At 44.3% G+C, this 13,234-nt stretch overlaps 1 protein-coding gene across 7 annotated transcripts in view; it reads left to right on the top strand.

Annotated features, from left to right (window-relative positions):
• Nucleotides 1-1,975: 1,975 nt before the first annotated feature.
• CHD8 (chromodomain helicase DNA binding protein 8) overlaps nucleotides 1,976-13,234 on the top strand; it is a 71,422-nt gene continuing 60,163 nt past the window's right edge. For 4 of the 7 annotated variants that reach the window (XM_063793189.1, XM_003314244.7, XM_016925845.4 and 1 more), the window contains exon 1: nucleotides 1,976-2,471. The gene's annotated coding sequence lies outside the window, so the exon portion shown is untranslated. The remainder of the gene's footprint in view (nucleotides 2,472-13,234) is intronic. The other 3 variants (XM_063793190.1, XM_009427434.5, XM_054665905.2) reach the window with 2 other exon arrangements.

Here is a 13,234-nt window from a genome sequence, read left to right as displayed (position 1 = left end):
CCCATATCTTGTTCTATTATCCAAGCTGACTTATGACCTTCTGTACTTGGGTATTGCACCAATTGTAAGGGAAGCATGAGAAAAAAAAGTATCTGGGCAAAATCATCTGTATTCTGAGTGAAGTGGTCATGAAGAATTATAAAAAGTGGATATGCCACCCCATATGAAGAATGGTAGTTATGAAATAATGTCCACTTTTTTTTTTTCCATCTATAGTCTTATCGATGTCCATTGGTTTTTGAAGGCCAAGACCATTGGAAATCATACTAAGATCAGTGTAGGTACCAGAAATTGGTTCAGGCACACCTGTTCCCATTTCCATAATATCTATAGCTCCTTTGATGACAGGTCTATTCTGTACCAGATGGATAATAGGCTCTCATCCTAGAAACTATTAATAATTAAGGTTATATCTGTATATGCATTTACAGACAAACACATTGTTCTGATAAATCTTAATACTAACATCAAATTGATACAATGGCCGCAGTAGCCAGGAGAGAATTTGGTTGACAGATTTTTTTTTTTTTTTTTTGAGACAGAGTTTCCCGCTTGTTGCCCAGGCTGGAGTGCAATGGCATGATCTAGGCTCACCACAACCTCCGCCTCCCGAGTTCAAGTGATTTTCCTGCCTCAGCCTCCTGAGTAGCTGGGGTTACAGGCATGCGCCACCACACCCAGCTACTTTTGTATTTTTAGTAGAGACGGGGTTTCTCCATGTTGGTCAGGCTGGTCTCGAACTCCCGACCTTAGGTGATCCACCTGCCTCGGCCTCCCAAAGTGCTGGGATTACAGGCGTGAGCTACCGCGCCTGTCTTGGCTGACAGATTTTGATACACAGGGAAATGTATTTGGCCAAGTCTTTTTTTTTTTTTGAGATGGAATTTCGCTCTTGTTGCCCAGGCTGGAGTGCAGTGGTGAGATCTTGGCTCACCACAACCTCCGCCTCCTGGGTTCAAGCGATTCTCCTGCCTCAGCCTCCCGAGTAGCTGGGTTTACGGGTGCCCGCCACCACGCCCAGCTAATTTTTTTTTTGTATTTTTACTAGAGACGGGGGTTTCACTATGTTGGCCAGGCTGGTCTCGAACTCCTGACCTCAGGCGATTCACCCGCCTCAGCCTCCCAAAGTGCTGGGATTACAGGCGTGAGCCACTGCGCCCAGCTTAAGGCCAAGTCTTATCACTCATATGACTCCTTAATGTCTCTGAGCGCCTATCATGTAAGACCATGCAATTATGTTACTCCTTGAGAAATTCCTTTAATAATCTGGAATGATTCCCTCACTCACAACTTTAAAAAAGATTTCTTGGGCAGGAATGGTGGCTCATGTCTGTAGTCCCAGCACTTTGGGAGGCCGAGGTGGGCGGATCACTTGAGGTCTGGAGTTCGAAACCAGCCTGACCAACATGGCGAAACCCCGTCTCTACTAAAAATACAAAAATTAGCTGGGCGTGGTGGCGGGCGCCTGTAGTCTCAGCTACTCAGGAGGCTGAGACAGGAGAATTGCTTGAACCCGGGAGGCAGAGGTTGCAGTGAGCCGAGATCGCCCCACTGCACTCCAGCCTGGGTGACTGAGCGAGACTCCATCTCAAAAAAAAAAAAAATTAGGCCTTTTAAAAAAAAAAAAAGGAATTCCTCCTTAAGTCCTGTTCTTGATTTCTAACTGATTCACAGTGCCCCTACTGGAAAATTTGCAGTGAATCCTAAAGCTTAGTAGCACCTATAATAGATACATGTCCTGATATTTTGAGTGAGGTGTCCATAAAGGATTACCCTAGGAAAGTGCAACTTTCACTCTCATTAGAAGAATTAATTTTTGCTTATTTGATTTGTTAAAATTGCTTTACTCCTACAGTTAAGTGAGAGGGTGGTGGTGGTTGCCCGTAACCACATACGGCATTACTCCAGGGTTTCACGTCGTGACTGAGGGGCCTCCTAAGTGTATACAGCAGAGTATGTTCGGGCTGGACCTAGCTAGTCGGACAGAACGCCGACACGGTCTTCACATTCTTTAAGCACTCTCACCCAGTCCCGCAGTCCGAGCCAAGATGGCTTCCCAGAAGTAGGTAACTAAGTGTTGTTTTAGTTCACAGCGCCCCCAATGGCGGGGGTCAAAAAAAGATGCCGAGGGGCCTGGCCGACTGTGAACTGAGTCGTCAGAGGCGAGCCGCCGCCAGATTTTATTTTCAATCAGGCATATTTGTGGTCGCCTACGTACCCGTCTCATCCTCCTAGGACCTTCCACCCTCAAGAGACTTCCTGGATGGCGCTCACACTAGCTCGCTGGAAGAGGCCGGGCTTCGGTGCTGCCATTGGCGGATGGGATCGCAGGGGGGCGGAGCCTAGGGAGAATGAACTACTAGCAAGCTAGATTGAGGCGAGGGCTGGCCATGCTCCGCCGGAAGGCGCCTTGTTCTCGGAGAGGGTGAGTTGAAACGCTGCCTGGAAAGGAAGCACCAGGACTTGCACAGGTAGGCTTCCCGCTCGCACCCGCTCCTCAGTGCTGGGCCAGGAGTCAGCAAAAGCTGAGGCTCTCAGAGATTTGATTTAAGTAACTCCTTCTCCTCTCTCTTCCACCCCCTGCTCGCCCCCCAATTGTGAGGGATCAGGTGCGGGGTGATGCCCCGGACTGAACCAGTCTCCTTTGTGAGAGGCCGGGGGAGAGGGTGGCTGCCGGTCCGCGGGGTCCGAGCCGGGCCGAGCCGCGAGGGACTGCTTGGGACGCTGTGGAGTTTTCAGGGCTTGTCATTGCATTATTGGGAGTAGTGTAGATTGGAGGCGGCGCCTTGTTCTCCTCTCTTCAGAGAAGGGAAAACTCCCCGGCCCCGTTTGGTTACTCCATACTTTGGATTCAGAAATAGGTGGTTAGGGTTTTCTACTTCTTTTTATTTTTCTTTTTTCTTCTGTATTTTAATAATAAAGGTGGGTAGGAAAGCATGGGGTAAGCGTAAGCAGATTGTTACTCATTCTCAGGTGTAAGTTCTGTGGGTCTCCTGGGAGTGAAGAGCAGGCTGTTGGAGAATGTTTAGAGATGGTGGGAAGAGAGGAGCTCAAGCCTTGCATCCTCCTTGACAGGTCTGCAGAGCTCACTGGTTTTCCGTTGCATTATGTAAACTCTTCACTGATAGAAGACCCCTCCCCCTGCTTTGGAACGAATGCAGTTTCTTTATTTACCTGTCTCTAGTGTCGCAGGGAATTTCCCTGCAGCAGCTATATAAATGCAGCAGCCTCTTGCTTTTTAAGGGACAGTCTTGAAGTGATTAGGGTCTTCACAGAAAAGGTATATAGTGGACCCATCTCTTTCGTATGGCTAAGCAAAGTGAGCCAGAAGTCAAAGATTTAGAACTCTTTTTCTATTAAAGAATAAACAGCGGAGCGCCCCAAACACAAGCCAGGGGAGGTGCCTTATCAGTGTCTGCTGCATCCTACCATCACACCGGCGTCTACAGATCGTTTCATCTCAATGCTTTTCTGAGTTTGTCGACTCAGTCAAGGATTCTCAGCCTAGGTTAGCATATGCTGAAGTCATCTGGTGTGGGGCACATTACATATCGAAAGTGAGTTTGTGATTTGAATCGTGTCCTGTGTTAGTTAATTAGATCGTGTCTTCTGCTTAGGAATTTCTTTTGTATTGGTCACCCAATAGGTTTCAGAACAAATTCTAGTCAACCTCATAGAGCAAGATATGAGAAACTTATTTCAAGTACTTTGGAATTATCCCAACCCTTAAAAAAAGAGTTATGATAAGAAAAACATTTTCCATGTAAGAAGACCTTCTGCTGCAAGAGAGGCGTGTCAGTGGATCTGAAGGCAAGTGAAAGATATTGGCCAAAGAGAGAGTAGGCAAGTTTGAAGAGACAGGCTTAGGAGAAAGTTTAAAACTGAAATAGTGGCTCACGCTTGTAATCTCAGCACTTTGGGAGGTGGAGGCGGGCGGATCACTTGAAGTCAGGAGTTCGAGACCAGCCTGACCAACATGGTGAAACCCTGTCTCTAAAAGTACAAAAAATACAAAAAAAAATTAGCCGGGCATGGTGACGCGCGCCTGTAGTCCCAGCTACATGGGAGGCCAAGGCATGAAAATCGCTTGAACCCTGGAGGTGGAGATTGCAGTGAGCCAAGATCGTGCCACTGCATTCCGGCCTGGGCGACACAGCCAGAGGATAGCAAAGAAGTAATGGATAGGGATAAGGGATATAATGGAACAGTGTATGAGTACTTGAACAGTTTTTGTATTCTCCATGTTTGATCTGTCCTGTGCATCTGCTCTTTTGGTTTTGTCAGTTTTCTTTTCTTTTCTTTTTTTTTGAGACGGAGACTTGCTCTGTCACCCAGGCTGGAGTGCAGTGGCAGGATCTCAGCTCACTGCAACCTCCGCCTCCCAGGTTCAAGTAATTCTCCTGCCTCAGCCTTCCGAGTAGCTGGGATTACAGGCGCCCGCCACCATGCTCGGCTAATTTTTTTTTTTATTTTTAGTAGAGACAGGGTTTCACCATATTGGCTAGGCTGGTCTTGAACTTCTGACCTCGTGATCCTCCCGCCTAGGCCTCCCGAAGTGCTGGGATTACAGGCATGAGCCACTTTTCTAAGCAAAATTACCACTTAAGATTAATTTGTGGGTGTCAAAACTGTGTTTGCTTACTGAAGAAATAAGATTTGATATTCTCATATGTGAAAGGACTGTAACATTCAGATGAATGCTAAATGCTTTAGTGAACTGTTTGTCTACAGCTCTGGAAGAGTTAAGCTATCTTCTGAGCTTACATTGAGCCTAATACTTGGGAGGAAAACAGAAGACAAACATTTCTCTCGAGTCTCCACTTTCACCTCTAGAATCTCTCTACTTCTGGAGTTGGATTTGAGCCAGTCCTTGATCTGCAGGTCTTCGCATGACCTGTCCTTACATTACTGTGACCATTGTGGTATAATATTTACTATTTTACCTTTAGCATTTGATTCATTGATAGACTATCATGTTTCTTATCTCACTTTAACTTTTTATATCCCCTCTTACATGATCTATCATCTTTTATTCGTCTCACCAAGTTGGTGATCTTTTCATCTTCCTGTGATTTTGTGCACTTTCCTTTTCACGTAATTCACTGACGTACACTTTTGCTTCTGTTTAGCTGAAACCTTTTAGGGAATGTAATTTCTGTATTTTTAGTAGAGACGGGGTTTCACCATATTGGCCAGGCTGGTCTTTAACTCCTGACCTCGTGAAAATTGAAACCTTTTAGGGTATCTAATTTTCAAGATGTGGTCTTTCTTTGGTACCTAGTACCCAAATGAGAGTTGTCTTTCTTTCTTTCTTAAGAGACGGGGTCTTGCCATCTTGCCCCAGCTGGTCTTGAACTCCTCGGCTCAAGTGATCCTCCCACCTTGGCCTCCCAAAGTGCTGGGATTACAGGTGTGGGCCACCACACCCAGCCTGACAGTTGTATTTCTTTGTTTTTTGTTTTTTGTTTTTTTTTGAGATGGAGTCTCGCTGTGTCACCCAGGCAGGAATGCAGTGGTGCGATCTTTGCTCACTGAAAGCTCTGCCTCCCAGTTCAAGTGATTCTTCTGCCTCAGCCTTCCGAGTAGCTGGGACTACAGGCGCGTACCACCATGCCTGGCTAATTTTTGTATTTTTAGTAGAGACAGGGTTTCACCATATTGGCCAGGCTGGCCTTTAACTCCTGACCTCGTGATCGGCCTGTCTTGGCCACCCAAATCGCTGGGATTACAGGCGTCAGCCACTGCGCCCGGCTGACAGTTGTATTTCTATGTAATGGGATTGTTGTATGAAGTTTTCTTTTCTTTTTTTTTTTTTTTTGAGACAAGTCTCCCTGTGTCACCCAGGCTGTAGTGCAGTGGCGCAATCTCGGCTCACTGCAACCTCCACCTCCTGGGTTCAAGTGATTCTCCTGCTTCAGCTTCCCAAGTAGCTGGGGTTAAGGCGTGTGCCACCACGCCTGGCTAATTTTTTGTATTTTTAGCAGAGACAGGGTTTCACCATGTTGGCCAGGCTTGTCTCAAACTCCTGACCTCAGGCTGATCTGCCTGCCTCGGCCTCCCAAAGTGCCAGGATTACAAGCGTGAGCCACCACACCAGGCCTGAAGTTTTCTTTTACCTAAAGTTTATTTAACATTTATTGCATTCTGGCTGGGTGCAGTGGCTCACGCCTGTAATCCCAGCACTTTGGGAGGCCAAGGCGGGCATCCTAGCCAACATGATGAAACCCCGTCTCTACTTTAAAAAATACAAAAATTAGTTGGGCGTGGTGGCGTGGTCCTGTAGGCCCAGCTACTCGGGAGGCTGAGGCAGGAGAATCACTTGAACCAGGGAGGCGGAGATGGCAGTGAGCCTAGATCGTGCCACTGCACTCTAGCCTGGTGACAGAGCGAGACTCCATCTCAAAACAACAACAAAACATTTACTGCATTCTAGATTTTGTCTTGGATAACCTTTTTCTCCTTTAATCTCTCAGTTTTGTGGGTGAGTAAACTTTAAATGAAACTCTAAAGTTTTCATTGTATTTGTATTGTAAAATAAGTCCACCTCTTTGTAGTTACTTAATGTTTTACATTTAAACTACAAAGTATCTTAATCTCTGACGTTTCTCATTAAGCTGTTCTCTAGGTAACATTTCTTTTGCCCTTTTATTATTAATTATATCGTTTCCATCCTTCACTAGGCCCTTAGTTTGTTAATGTTACATGAAGCAAAATGGTCAACTTGAAAATATCTTATTTGTTGCCTTCAGGTTGCAGCAGGAGACTTAAAGCACGTAATTTCTACCCATTAATTGTATGGTACAGGATAATAAAAATTCCAGCAGGCATAGATAGAAATTAGCCTGGCATAGATAATTACTTTTTTTTTTTTTTTTTTGAGACAGAGTCTCATTCTGTTGCCCAGGCTGGAGTGCAATGGGGCGATCTCGTCTCAGCACAACTTCTGCCTCCCGGGTTCAGGTGACTCTCCTGCCTCAGCCTCCCGAGTAGCTGGGACTATAGGCGCGTGCCACCATGCCCAGCTGATTTTTTGTATTTTTAGTAGAGTCGGGGTTTCACTATGTTGGCCAGGCTGGTCTCAAACTCCTGGGCTCAAGCTATCTTCCTGCCTCTGCCTCCCTAAGAGCTGGGATTACAGGTGTGAGCTACCGCACCCAGCCGATAATTACTTTTACATTAGTCTTTAGCAGGGAAAGATCCAGGAATATATTTTAAGCAGTGGAGCAGTGTAGGGATCTTAGACAACATTCTAACCTCTTCAAATTCAGATTCTCCTGTAGTATATTCTCACTAGTTTGTTTGGAAAGAGTTTCCAGAACTATGATTTACTGTTATGTGTAATTATTAAGAAAGGGTTGACCTTGTCATTTAAGGAGTGAAATATCCCTGATTTTCTTTCCTTTGTATATTAATATTTCATAGATATTTATTGTATATGACTTCATTTTATTTGTTGTTTATTTCATTTTAAAAAGATAATTAAATAGCATGCTACTGAAATTACCAGATAATTTCCAGGACTGTGCTTCATTGCTCCTTTGTATGTTAGCACCTTAAATGTGATAGTGCCAATCCTTTGGGTAGTGTCTCAATATTCCAGTGATTAGTAATTTCCTAATAACACCTTTTTGTTTTCAGAGTCTGTAATTCTACTAAGACTATGTCAGTAGCTTTCCAATAAAGGATATATAGTAACTGAATTCTTAATTTTATTTGAGAAGAAGGCTACTCAACAGCTATAAGGTCTTACGCTTTTTTTTTTCTTTTTTTCTGTTTTTGTTTTTTTTTAAGAGACAGGATCTTACTGTGTTTGTTATGTAGGCTGGAGTGCAGTGGTGCAGTTATAGCTCACTGCAACCTCAAACTTTTTGGCCCAAGTAGTCCTCCCATCTCAGCCTCCCAAGTAGCTGGGGTTACAGGCCGGCCCATATCACAGTGCTCAGCTGAGAGTTGTAAAATGTTTAAGGTTTCTCAGATTGTCTCTTGTGTTATTATAGAAACCTTTGGAATTTCCTGCTTTCTTTTTTTCTTCCACTACATACTTTGGGGATGCACTATAGCTTTGGGGATTATTTCTTTGGGACATGGTTATTCAGAAGTACATTGTCATATTAGTGATATGGGAATTTCTTTTTGGTTAGTTCTGGAAGAAACCAGTGATTTCTATAGTTTGGCTGCTCATTTAGATACACCCAAATCATAACAGAATTTCGTGTATGGAACATGATTTTATCAGATATACATCTATCTAAGTAAACAGCACTAATGGTAAGATGTTTCTGGATTTTTGAATTTTTTCATCTTTTTTTTCATTTTCTATTGCTGCTGCACAAATTAGTGGATTTTTGAATAGGGGCTAGCAAGTTGCATAAACATTGAACTTTTACTCAGTATTTTTCATTTCTTCTACTCAGTACCCAGTCATTCTTGTTTTTCCTCCCCTTCCTGGGTCTGGGGCACATTAGTCAGTTCTTCCTTAATTTGCATATCAATTCTCCTATAAAATGTAGTGCTTTCGCTTGTTTTACAAATATGACTGCTTTTTTAAATGAAAATTTAACTATATAGTGTAGGCAATGGTTACTTCCTTTCACTACGCTCCTGAAAGTCATTGGAGTCAAAAGCTAAGTAAGCTGGATCTGGGCATGTGAACTACCAAGGGACAGTCTAGTCAGTTGGAAACTAAAAGTTACCACAAGCAGGTATTGTGAAGTAAATTGAATACTTAAGAAATAGACACTGACATATTCCTACAAACATAAAAGTGATTAGTTGAATTACCTGGGATGTTACTCTAGATCACAAGTGCTGGTTGAAATCTGTTCCATGGTTATGATGTTAAAGACTTGTGCTGCTTTCTCAGCATGGTAGTACTGGAGTCCTTTCATCCTGCCCAGCAGTCCTGCCATTCTAATTGTGAAACTTTTACATCTATTTCGGTATCCCTCCATTCTGCCTAACAGATCGGCTCTGCCAAGTCTCTGAGGAGTAATTTTGCTTTGAGAGAAGCCTTCAGTGGTACTGTTTTAAGATATTGGATGGAGAATAATAAATTCCTTTTTATTTGCCTACTATGTGCCAAACATTGTATGTTATCTTTTAATCTTAAGAATAACTGAAATGTATGTGGTGCTAGTTTCATTTTACAGGGAAAATTAAAAAAGACTGTGAAGTTAGGTAACACAACCAAGAGTAGGAGGAGCTCTGGTCTGACTTCAAAGCCCCATTTATTATCCAGCCTCCCTCCTTTTATTTTATTTTATTTTATTTATTTATTTTGCGATGAAGTCTCACTCTGTCGCCCAGGCTGGAGTGCAGTGGCGCAGTCTTGGCTCACTGCAAGCTCCGCCTCCTGGGTTCCCGCCATTCTCCTGCCTCAGCCTCCCAAGTAGCTGGGACTACAGGCGCCCGCCACCACGCCCGGCTAATTTTTTGTATTTTTAGTAGAGATGGGGTTTCACCTTGTTAGCCAGGATGGTCTCGATCTCCTGACCTCGTGATCTGCCAGCCTCGGCCTCCCAAAGTACTGGGATTACAGGCGTGAGCCACCGTGCCCAGCCCAGCCTCCTGCTTTTAAAAGTTCAGTGCTGGTCCAGGCGTGGTGGCTCACGCCTTGTAATCCCAGCACTTTGGGAGGGCGAGGCGGGTGGATCATGAGGTCAGGAGTTTGAGACCAGCCTGACCAACATGCTGAAAACCCCCGTCTCTACTAAAAATTAAAAAAAAAAAATTAGCCGGGTGTAGTGGCACGCGCCTGTAGTCCCAGCTACTCAGGAGGCTGAGGCAGGAGAATCGCTTGAATCTGGGAGGCGGAGCTTTCAGTGAGCTGAGATTGAGCCACTGCACTCCAGCCTGGGTGACTGAGTGAGACAGTGTCTCAAAAAACAAAAAAAAGTTCAGTGCTTACCCCTGTGTGCAAACTGTCTTTGACCACAGCACTAGACAGGTAGGTATTCAGTAGCCTGTTAAAGCTGTGCCTTTGAAAATTGTAGAACCTTGAGAATGTAAGATTTATTTACGTCTTTGTATCTCTGTTAAAAGGAAAAAGAGTAAATAGTTTGTTTCTTTTATTTAACTTAGTTATTTTGAAGATAAGATTATGTGAAATACTTTAAGCTGTACAGGGGCAAATGACTTGGTCAGTCTTGCATATAACTCACTTTTTTAGCCAATGCAAGTCAGTTTAGCCCATTAAAATTTCATGAATCCCATGTCACTGGGGTCAGTTTTTAGGCACAAGTCTGATAATAACAGTGCTTTATGATGTTTCTCCTCCCACACATACTCTTTTAGCATAATGGTTGCAGTGAAAACAATTCCGTATAGCCTCTGGTTATTAGGTAAATATTTATATATTTCTATTAGGCTGAACACATTTATGTGTACTTGGCTCAGTTAAAATAGGGCATGCAGGAATGTATGAGGGGGAGCATGAAGAGGACATGAATCTGTTACCTAAATTAATATACATTGTTACTTATGTTGGATCGCAAAAGTGGTAGTATAAGGTGAACATTGGCCCAGTTAGAGATTTCTCATCTAGAACAGAGAGTATTATTTTCACCTTAGTGACCATGAGCCAGTGAAGAGCAACTTCTCCAGATCCAGTCCAAACTTGACCTAAGTCTAATGTTCCCCAAAGATTAGGCTCTTATTTTCTGTCTTCAGACTTAGGCCAAAACTTAAGGGTTTTACTGGAAAAAAAAAAATCTACAATGAGGTTGACTTAGAAAAAAAAAAGAATCCATGCTCTATTTTTGAGTCATAAGGATACAGTGTCATCCGGCCAGGCGCAGTGGCTCACGCCTGTAATCCTAGCACTTTGAGAGGCTGAGGCGAGTTGATCACCTGAGGTTGGGAGTTTGAGAGCAGCCTGACCAATATGGTTAAACCCCGTCTCTACTAAAAATACAAAAATTAGCTAGATGTGGTGGTGCGTGCCTGTACTCCCAGCTACTCAGGAGGCTAAAGTGGGAGAATCACTTGAACTCTGGAGGAGGAGGTTGCAGTGAGCTGAGATCGTGGTACTGCATTCAAACCTGGGCAACATGGGGAGACCCTGTCTCAAAAAAAAAAAAGGGGGGGGGATATAGTGTCATCCGTTCACTTCTTGCCACAGCTGGAATTGGTCACCACTGAGGCATTATAGTCCTAACCCTAACGGGGTAACTAACATTTCATTACTGTCAACAGCGAGTACCTCACTCTAGAAAACAGTCTTTTATGTGTAGTGCCATACAACCCCTTTTGCTTTATGTAAAATCTGTGTCTGCTACAGCTACTAAAAAGTGAAGGTGCTTGTGATTTTACGATACTTCTTCTGAATGTTTCTGGTAGGAAACTGTGCTACTGCGCTTTTGTTGTCATGCAGTCTGAGTGAGGGAAGCCATTGCTTTGGCTCAGAAACCTCTCTTCCACACACCTTCAACTGGAAATTCAGTGCATTCCTTCAACAAAAATACATTGAATGCCCATTACCACCCGATAAGCAAAGGGAATACTGTAATGGACAAGTCATAGACAAGCCTTTACCCTTGTGGAACTTGCATTCTAATGGGGAAGAGAGAGTAGACATCAAACAATTATATAATCAGTTATTCAATCTTTACAACAAAGGAGAAGTACTGGAAGTTATAAGATAATTTATAATGGGGCATGTAACCTAGAGCATAGTATAGTAAGGTGGTTAAGAATGTGTCTTCTGGAGCTACACTGCCTAAATTTGAATCTGGTACTACTTTTCACTAGCTGTAGGATATTGGGCAAGGTATTATCTCTTTGTGCCTCAGTTTCCACATCTGTGAAATAGAGATAGTTATTTTAGTCTTGTTAAGAAAATTAAATAAGAAGCCAGGAGCTGTGGCTCACGCCAAAGTAATCCTAGCACTTTGGGAATCTGAGGCAGGCCGATCACTTGAGGCCAGGAATTCCAGACCAGCCTGGGCAACATGGCGAAACCCCGTCTCTACCAAAAATGCAAAACTAGCCAAGCGTGGTGGCGTGTGCCTGTTGTCCCAGCTGCTTGGGAGGCTGAAGCAGAGGCATTGCTTGAGCCTGGGAGACAGAGGTTGCAGTGAGCCGAGATGGTGCCACCTCCAGCTTGGGTGACAGAATGATACCCTGTCTCAAAAAAAAAAAAAAAAAAGAAGAAGAAGAAGAAGAAGAAAATTAAGTATGTTAATACATTTTCATTGCTTAGAGTGCCTAGCATGTAATGTACATTCAGCAATTTTAGCTGTTACTAGTCTGGGAAATCAAGGAAAACTTTTTTCTTTTTTCTGAGACGGAATCTCGCCGTGTTACCCAGTCTGGAGTGCAGTGGCGCGATCTTGTCTCACTGCAACCTCTGCTGCCTGGGTTCAAGCAATTCTTCTGCCTCAGCCTCCCAAGTAGCTGGGATTACAGGTGCCTGCCACCGCACCTGGCTAATTTTTGTAGTTTTAGTAGAGACGGGATTTCACCATCTTTTTTTTGAGATGGAGTCTCGCTCTGTCGCCAGGCTGGAGTGCAGTGGTACGATCTCAGCTCACTGCAACCTTCACCTCCTGGGTTCAACTGATTCTCCTGCCTCAGCCTCCCGAGTAGCTGGGATTACAGGTGCCCGCTACCACGCCCAGCTAATTTTTGTACTTTTAGTAGAGACAGGGTTTCACCATCTTGGCCAGGCTGGTCTCGAACTCCTGACCTCGTGATCCACCCGCATCGGCTTCCCAAAGTGCTGAGATTACAGGTGTGAGCCACTGTGCCCAGCTGACTTTTTTTTTTTTTTTTTTTTTTTTGAGACCGAATCCTGCTCTGTCGCCTGGGCTAGAGTGCAGTGGCGTGATTTTGCCTCACTGCAGCCTCTGCCTACTGGATTCAAGCAATTCTCCTGCCTCCTGGATTCACGCAATTCTCCTGCCTCAGCCTCCCAGGTAGCTGGGATTACAGGCGCACACCACCACGCCTGGCTAAATTTTTATTTTATTTTTAGTATAGATGGGGTTTCACCATGTTGGCCAGGCTGGTCTTGAACGAACTCCTGACCTCAGGTGATCCACCCGCCTCGGTCTCCCAAAGTGCTGGGATTACAGATGTGAGCTACCACGCCCAGCCAGGGTTTCACCATCTTGGCCAGGCAGGTCTTGAATTCCTGACCTCGTGATCCACCCGCCTCGGCCTCCCAAAGTGCTGGGATTACAGGTGTGAGCCACGGCGCCTGGCCCAACTTTTTGTTGAAATGAGCTTTGAAGGA

The sequence above is a fragment of the Pan troglodytes genome, chromosome 15 (assembly GCF_028858775.2).
Source record: "Pan troglodytes isolate AG18354 chromosome 15, NHGRI_mPanTro3-v2.0_pri, whole genome shotgun sequence".
In the NCBI taxonomy this organism is placed as follows: Eukaryota; Metazoa; Chordata; class Mammalia; order Primates; family Hominidae; genus Pan; species Pan troglodytes.
The sequence above is the reverse complement of the archived record's forward strand: the minus strand, read 5'-3'. Positions and strand labels throughout refer to the sequence as shown.